This window comes from Hibiscus syriacus, unplaced genomic scaffold (assembly GCF_006381635.1).
Source record: "Hibiscus syriacus cultivar Baekdansim isolate YM2019G1 unplaced genomic scaffold, ASM638163v2 tig00111983_pilon, whole genome shotgun sequence".
NCBI classification, from domain to species: Eukaryota; Viridiplantae; Streptophyta; class Magnoliopsida; order Malvales; family Malvaceae; genus Hibiscus; species Hibiscus syriacus.
Genome location: NW_024063228.1, coordinates 880,467 through 889,017, shown reverse-complemented (window position 1 = coordinate 889,017; position 8,551 = coordinate 880,467). Strand labels below are relative to the sequence as shown.

The window sequence follows — 8,551 nt, the reverse complement described above, 5'->3', positions numbered from 1 at the left end:
ACCGGTTCAATTCTAGACACATTGTGTCTTTGGGCTGCGGCTCTTGTCGTCCACTTATTTGCTTATAATAAAAGGTCCAATCCTGATTTTAATCCCTTTACTATGTTATTAATATATTTATTGGCTGTCCCTTTTTCCCATATATAATAGGGTAAGGGTAGGTCAACACCAGGTTGAGAGCAGTTTCCGTAGAAGACCTCCTAATTATGAAATGCCCTCAATGAGACTCAATTCCATGATCTCAAGATTAAGAACCTTGTGCTCTACCAACTGAGTTGGATAGACATCTCTTATTAGTATATTTATTGATAGAACTAAATGAATTATAATTACTATTGGTTGTTTATCACTTTTAGTTTAGATAGATAATTATAGTTAATGAAAATATAATCATTGATTGGTATCAAAATGCTCCAACTTTATAAAGATGTAGAGCATAGAAAAATTTAGGTGAGAATTTTATTAATGTCACATTTCTTCTCTCACTTTGAGATATTAGATAGATTTTATAGAGGTTTTTACTGTACATTTCAGTCATGAGATTATAATGACTACCCGTGGTTTGATAAGTTGGATAAACAAAATTAAGTAATAGAAAATTTAATTTTAGTAGGTCACATGGGTTCAATTCTAGTAGGTAACATGGGTTTGTCAAAGATCATTACGACTAGTCGTGATTTCTCGATAAATGTTTGGTATTCGAAGTATTTATGCCAAATATACCTTTCCATGTCTTTCAGAATTCCCATGATATCGAAGATTCAAAGATATTTTAAGATCTTCCAATAAACACGAGATGCGATGATATGCGGAAGAGCTTTGACGGGATGTAACAAATTTCATAAAATTATTAATTACGCTTTCATCTAAAAGACGATATAGAATAATTTTTTAGATTAACCTTAAACATTTAACTAACATATATAAATATTATCGGTTAAACATTATTGATCGAGTTCTCAAGTGACTCTATCTGTATAACCGAATAATTCTAAAGAAATATATTCTATATCATTACTTTAACAAAAAAAACTAGTACGGTTATCAAATTGGACTTACTAATAACATCTTAAAAATAAAAGGGCCAAGGCATTGTCTATGAAGTTCTTCGAAAATTAAAGCTCATCGTGTCGAGGTTCTTGAAAGCACTGCTCATCCCAAACGAAGGGGAACTTCAACTTTGCTGCAGTGTGAGGCATGGACCAATCTTCATATATGAACCTAAGTGCAAAGTTGAAACAAAAAGAAAGAAAACATCCTCAGAATTCATGGAAGAGAGAAAAAAAGGGGAAGAACCACAAGGAATGCATTTTCAATGCATAAAAGGAAATTCGTTGGAACGACACAGCTTTCGACTTAAACGATGAACTATCTTACCCAGAAATGCTCGCTAGAATCACAAGGAATGCATTTTCAATGCATAAGGAAATTCGTCGGAACGACACAGCTTTCGACTTAAACGATGAACTATCTTACCCAGAAATGTTCGCTACATTCTATTTAGTATACGGTAACTTAAGCAACATCTTTGATTATGCAGGAGACATCATAAGCATGAAACAGCAATCGTGATGTATATATGCTAATATAGTCATTTACTCTTTAAGTTCTTAAACAATCAATGATGCACACGTTCGGAGAAAGAAATGTGGATCGTGTTTTAATATACCAATCTATCTACCAGATTTCCAAGAAAAAACTATGGCACTTCAAAAGAAATATCGATGATCTTCGGTTTAAGCTTCCCAACAAATCCTGCCACTCCTCCCTTTCATAGACTTGCTTTGGTGTTCGTTCCATCCGTATATTCGTCTTCCTTATTGGCCGTATTATTCTCCCCGGGCAAGAGAGGTTCACTTACCTCTTAACGAATACCGTGGTTACCTCTCTCTATATCCTCTTTGATGGCCATTGTCACCTTCAGTTCTGTGTTTCACTTTGTGTAACAAATGGAAATTCGAAGAAGCTTGAAGCAATATATGTTCACTAGGCTTATACGCATACATTACCTGTATCATTTATATTTTTGTTAACAGGTGTTTTCGATACGTATTACCCATGTTTAAAAACATGTTCTGCAGTTTCTCTTTGGTTATCACTTAGACCAACCAAGACAGATGCTTTCAGCATTTGAAGTAAGTTCTTTCCTATTTTCACTGTATTTACTCTTTTTGCTTCATCATTACAATGAAACCTTCTCAGTTCTCTCTCCAATTATGGAGGTTTTGTTTAGTACGATTGAGTACTTTCCATCTTTGAAAATTTACACCGGCAGCTCAAACTCTATCGCGTTTATCACTTGTAGATTTTATGAAGAAATAGTCTAATTCTGATTCTCGTCCTTCTACTTTAACTTTATAATTTGAGCATCATCTATTTTAATCAAAGTTGATAATATCAATAGGTGTTGCCATTGAAGTGAACAGATGGAAATTTTCTTTAAAATAGTCTTAAGCATTATACTGTAGAATTTTTGTTTCTCAAATCCAACCGATAAATCTCTCAAGTTTTTGATCATATCAAAACGAATCTTAATTTTTTTGGTTTTATTAAAGCGTATTATATTGTGCTAACAAATAGAGAGGCTCAACTATTTAAGGTGTAAGTGGAGGAGTTAAATCCTAAATTTTAGTATAGTCTTCATTGTCACCAGCGACCTTTCTAGCTTTGATTAGTCAACTTTTAAGACAATTTGAATTCACGTTCAAGACGGTAGTTTCATGTAAGGATTCACGGTCGATTCTATATTAAAAATACGAATTTTGCATTAAAATTTTAGACAGCGTGAAATTATAAAATTCAATTATTAATAAAAATACAACCATTCTAACATTACTCGTCCATCACTGGTTTCATAGTAATTGTTGGTCAAGCTAAGATAAGTCAAAAACTACCATTTGGCAGTCTTATGAGATTCCGCCACCACAAATTCACATTCAGTCAACAATGTTCAGTAATCGTTAAATTATGGCTGCTGGAACAGCACAGGTACTTATACACAGTGCCGCCCCTGGTAACTACTTTTTTTATTAAAAAAATATATCTGTATTCGAAATCCGAAAGAGGGTGCTATATGAGAATATAATCCCCTCTTTATATATATATATATATATATATATATATATGGAAAGGTTTAAAAAGAAAATATATTCGTGTTAGACGTATATTTATATATACTATTAAAATTTGAATCCGATTAAGATAGCCGTCTACAAGTATATGCAGGTGCACCGTTATCCATTTTCTGTCCAAGCTTACCAGCTGCACCAGTTCTACGTACAATATGTATATACATATTCTAATATAGTAGCTATTAATTATGCAGAAGCAACAGCACATGCAGAAGGCTGCAAATCAGGCGATATGGTCTAGAAATCACGTTCTTGCATTAAACAAATCTCAATTTCTTGCAATTACCTTGTATTCATAAGAACAAAACTCCATGCCACAGGATGGAAAAAACATGACGTGTATATATGTATATGAGGAATTTCCAGAAGAAAAATAAAACAATGAAGCATCATTTGTTGAACAAATCAATTTGATCTTCTTTACAGATGTGGGATGCAATTTTGTGCCCCATATTGAATTCAAATGAATCTAACTTGAACTTGTCCCTTCCACCTTACGGCCTGAATGATGACTACTTTCGTAAACAAATATCTGATAGCCTGAACCTGAGAGTTGACCCTAGCCATTACTGCTTTTCGATCTCTCAATGTCATCGATATGAGCCACTAGAGGGATTGGCCGCTCAGGGATCGTTGGAACCGAAATGTCTGTTTCCAACATTTTCACGACCTGGTCCATTGTTGGCCGGCATTGTAACTCGGGATGCGAACAAAGGACCGCAACCAACACGTATTTCTCAAGAACCTCTGGTGGCCCCAACTCTGGCATGCCGTCTTCGATAACATCCAATGCTCTCTCGGCCTTTACCAATGACCATGCCCAATCAGCCACTAAAGAAGGCTGGTTATCATCATCCATTACTAGCGCCTTCTTTCCACTCAACAGCTCAAGAAGCACTACACCAAAGCTATACACATCGCTTCTCTCTGTCAATTGACCATACAATGCATACTCAGGGGCAACATATCCCATTGTTCCAGCTACTCTGGTGCTCAAATGAGTCATCCCCTCCGGTGTGAACTTTGCGAGTCCGAAATCCGCTACCTTCACCTCGAACTTGTCATCCAAAAGTATATTACTTGCTTTGATATCTCTATGAATGATTGCAGGCTGTGCTCCGTAATGCAAATAAGCCAGTCCCCTAGCTGTCCCGAGTGCAATCTTTAGTCGAATAGGCCAACTGAGTTTCTTTCCCATGGAACCAAACAGATGATCATACAAGCTCCCGTTCTTCATTAAATCACAAACGATTATCCTCTGGTGACCCTCTAACGTGGTGGTGGCCGTACAATATCCTCTCAAAGCAACGAGGTTGACATGCCGAACACTGGCGATTACCTGGACTTCATGCGTGAAATTGGCATCGCCGGCAGCAGAACAGTTCTTGAACCTTTTTAAGGCAACCTCGGAGCCATCGGATAAATAACCTTTGTAGACATTCCCATAGCCTCCTCTTCCAACGATGTTGTCTCTCGAGAAATTCTTAGTAGCTTCCTTGATTTCTTCGAAGGAGAAGTGAATCAAGCTAGTACTTTCACTGATTGAACCCAATCCCGAACCACCCAAGCTACCCATCTCGAGGCTCCTGATTCTCTCTCTTCCTTTCTTCCTCTTGGAAGCCTGGTGCTTTCTATGAGCAAACCAAGACCCACCAATCAAAGCAGCTAAAGCAACACCTACACCAATCAAAACACCCAAAATCAAACCTATTCTGTTACTCCTACGCTTACTGTTGTTGCTAGGACCAATCGAGAACAAACAAGAGGCAGTATCTTCATCAGTTGGTCCGGGGTAATTAGCAAAAGCAGCGGCGTAAATAGACGGGTAGGCCGTGCAGTCCGACACGTTCGCAGTTGAATTGTCGGACAAGTACAGAGCTTGCACATTGGCCAAGCTTCGAGTACAGGAAGCACAAGCCGAACCCTGCAACGACTGGTTACAATTCGAGACGATGCCGGATAAGGTGGCGTTGGGGATCAGAGCTTCGAAGCTGGATTTGGTGGTTAAGTTCAAACAACCTTGGGAGATCCAAGCGGTTTGGAAACCGCAAGAGGAACGCATGTCGAAGTTCCGGTCGAGGGTTTGGTACGTTTGCCAACAGGACTCGGCGGTGTCCAAGGGAGGGAAGAAGGACGAGGTGCGTTTAAGGTAGTCGGAGAGGACGAGGTGGAGGCCCTGGACGACGTAGTGGCACTCCATGGAGGTACTGAGGCGGGGCCTGGGATTGGGGATGAGTGGGCGGAGGATGGTGAAGTTTAAAGGACATGACTGAGCGAGGCATAGTGGGAAGAAAGTTGATACGAAGAAGAATAATAAGAAGAAACTGGACATTTGAGGATGAAAGGGAAACTGTTGCTATAGCTAGAAATTCATTGATTGAGAAATGAAAATGGAAAGGAAGGGAAGTGGGAGTTGTCGAGATGGGGGAGGAGGAGAGTTTTGACTTGTGAAAAATGGATGTTGGAAGGCAAAGGCCGCCTTGCCTGTTTGACTATTTGTCGTGTTAGTTGTAATACTAGATTCGAGAGCGAGTTGGATCACTTGATTTACCATGAGAGAAAAATAATGGTAACAGAACAGAACAGAATAGCGAAGTGCATATCGAAGAGAACTGAAGACGGAGAAAGCGAGCTGGCAAGTGGAACTTTATGCCTTGTGTAATATAATAACATTTCATGATGATGTGGTTGGTTTTGTTTGTATCTGCTCCGACTTGGGTTTCTACATTTTTTTTTGTAAATTCTTATGGAGGTTTAATAATGAAAAAACCTTGATTAAAAAATTAATTACTTTTTATGTATATAAAATTACATTTAATTAAATTTTTATCGATCAAATTCTTTTATTAACATTGATTATTATATTTTAATGACATGATTAACAAGAATCATACAAATATACACTCCATACTTATTTTGAAAGTATTAACTTAATTTAATATGTAACTGCATCTGAATATATATAAAAATGAAAGTTATTAAAATTTCAGGGCCAATTCCCTCCCCCCTCATCATGTTTCGCCATTGCAAAGAACTACGCTGATGAATAGATGGTTCCAGGCCCTCAAACTTTTATGGTATATATAGAAGGCCTTTGTTAGTTTTAAAATACTATCTATATGCTCGGTTACTCTTATTAAATCTTGCTCAAATTCAAGGATAAAATTGGAATAAAATCTTGGAAGAGATAAAATAATAAAAATTTATTGCGTATATCAACTCAGAATTAGGGCCCGACCCATATGGTCCGTCCCTTCTCAGATACCCTAAAAACTCGATACCAACCATTACGAAACTATTTGCCCCATCTACTTAGCCTAGCCTTTTCGAAGATGCAAGGGTTTTGGCCCATTTAGAGAGCATCAAGGACTATATTATATTATATATGAGAAGGATTACAAATATAATCAAATAATTTTAATAATTAGGAGTGATTATAAACTAGTATATGTTATGAAGATTTTTAATTATTTAACAGTGGAATCTTAAACACCTTTATAATCTTTGGTGTTTGAATATGAGGTCTCTAAAAATAACAATCATTTATTTAATTAGTAACGTAAACTCTTAATTTGTATACTTTTATTTTAACCCCTTGACACTAAACTTGCTCCAAGCGTAGGCGTAGGCGACAACTTGCTCCTTTTACGTTGCATGGCATCATTTTATGTCTCTATACGACTTTTAAGTTGATTTTATTTGTATTTTTAGTACTTCAGTTTTTATATCCATTTTCCCAATGAAAACAAAATCAAACGCCATTTTTGAAATAACATCTTTTCTTTTTCAAAAATTAAATATCACATTTCAAACACTTTGAAATATAGTTTCAACTCTAAATAAAAACACATATATTAAATCAATTTTAGGAACGGAATATAGAAATGGATAAAGAGAAAGTAATCGGAAAGCTAATGCCTATCAGCCCTATTATAATACTTCAACTTGCAATCTAAAATATAATAAAAACAATATGCAATCTTCTCATATATATGTCGCTCCATATCATGAATATGGTGTAACAACCGTCTTTTTTAAAAAAAAAAATTATGATTGCTAATTTAAAATAAGTGCAACTTTATAATAATTGGGCGAAATGACTATCTAGCTCAGTTGGTAGAACACAATGTTCTTAATCTTGAGGTCATGGGATTGAGTCTTATGGAGTGCATTTCATAATTTGGAGGTCTCCTACGGAAGCTGCTCTCAACCTAGTGTTGGGGGCAGCCTACTATCTTGCCTCCCTCTTACCCCATAACATATGGGAACAAGGGACATTCATTTTATAATAATTGGGCAATGCAAGGAAGGCTGCAGGCGAAGGCAATCCCCACAAGTTATCGTCGTCTCGTCTCATTACACTTATCAATCTATCACATTAAATTTACTTGTGAAATTAAAAAAAATTAATAATTGTATTATCATGATTAACCTATAATTATTAGTTGTTGAGGGCAAGAGAATAAGCGGTAATCGACAAAGCAAAATCTGATATTAATACTTATCAAATCATCTGTATAACGTAAGGCCCAAATGAGCCACCAACCACAATTGAGAAGAACAATTAGAGCATCACGGTGGACAATTCATAATTCTGACTGTCGGAGATTTTTCACGGAAGTTGCTCTCAACCTGACGTCGGGGACACTTTTAGATATAACCTGGAATTAAATTTTATCTCAAACCTATCAGGTCTTTTACTTGATAAATTATTTAAAATTTTATAAATTTTAAATTTTATAAACGAGGTAATAAAAATGATTATATAAATTTCTAATCTTTCCGGTGGTGATTTAAGACAATTTAGGGAGTTGTAAACATTGACAATTATTTATTATCATTGCACTTAAATAATTCATCGGAAGTGGAATTAAGTTGGTTTAACTAACTCGAGGGACGACGTGTGATTAAAAATGATTTATAAGGTGAAACTTGTAGACTACGTATCAATGAGGTAATAATAATTACAGACCAGATTAATTATTGTTCTTTTTTGTGTGTGTATCTAAAGATAAACTATTGTTTTGGTTACAAAGTATAACGAAATTTAAGATAAACTATTAAAATATGTTTTATTATGATATATTTTATTAATTTTTTATTAAAATTTCATCGTACAATTTATGATTTTGTTACACTCGTACACGCAATATATAAACATGTTAATTTTTTAATCACGATGTAGTTATGTACATAAATGGTCCGTAAGAGAAATACTAAGTCCTTGTTGAATATCATTGACTAGTTACATAAATTTAACATTATGTCCATGCTGAACATCGTGCATTAATTCTTTAACACTAACGTTGATTTTTTTTATGTGTAATATTTTCCATATTTGATTTGTATCGCTAAAGAAATTAAAATTACAATTACTAACCCTACAAGTGCATTTTATCCTTAAGAAAATTTGTGTAATT

The 8,551-nt window shown here is 35.5% G+C and overlaps 1 pseudogene; it reads right to left on the bottom strand.

Moving 5' to 3' along the window:
• Nucleotides 1-3,585: 3,585 nt before the first annotated feature.
• LOC120173791 lies at nt 3,586-5,478 on the bottom strand (annotated as a pseudogene).
• Between the last annotated feature and the right edge of the window lie 3,073 nt (nt 5,479-8,551).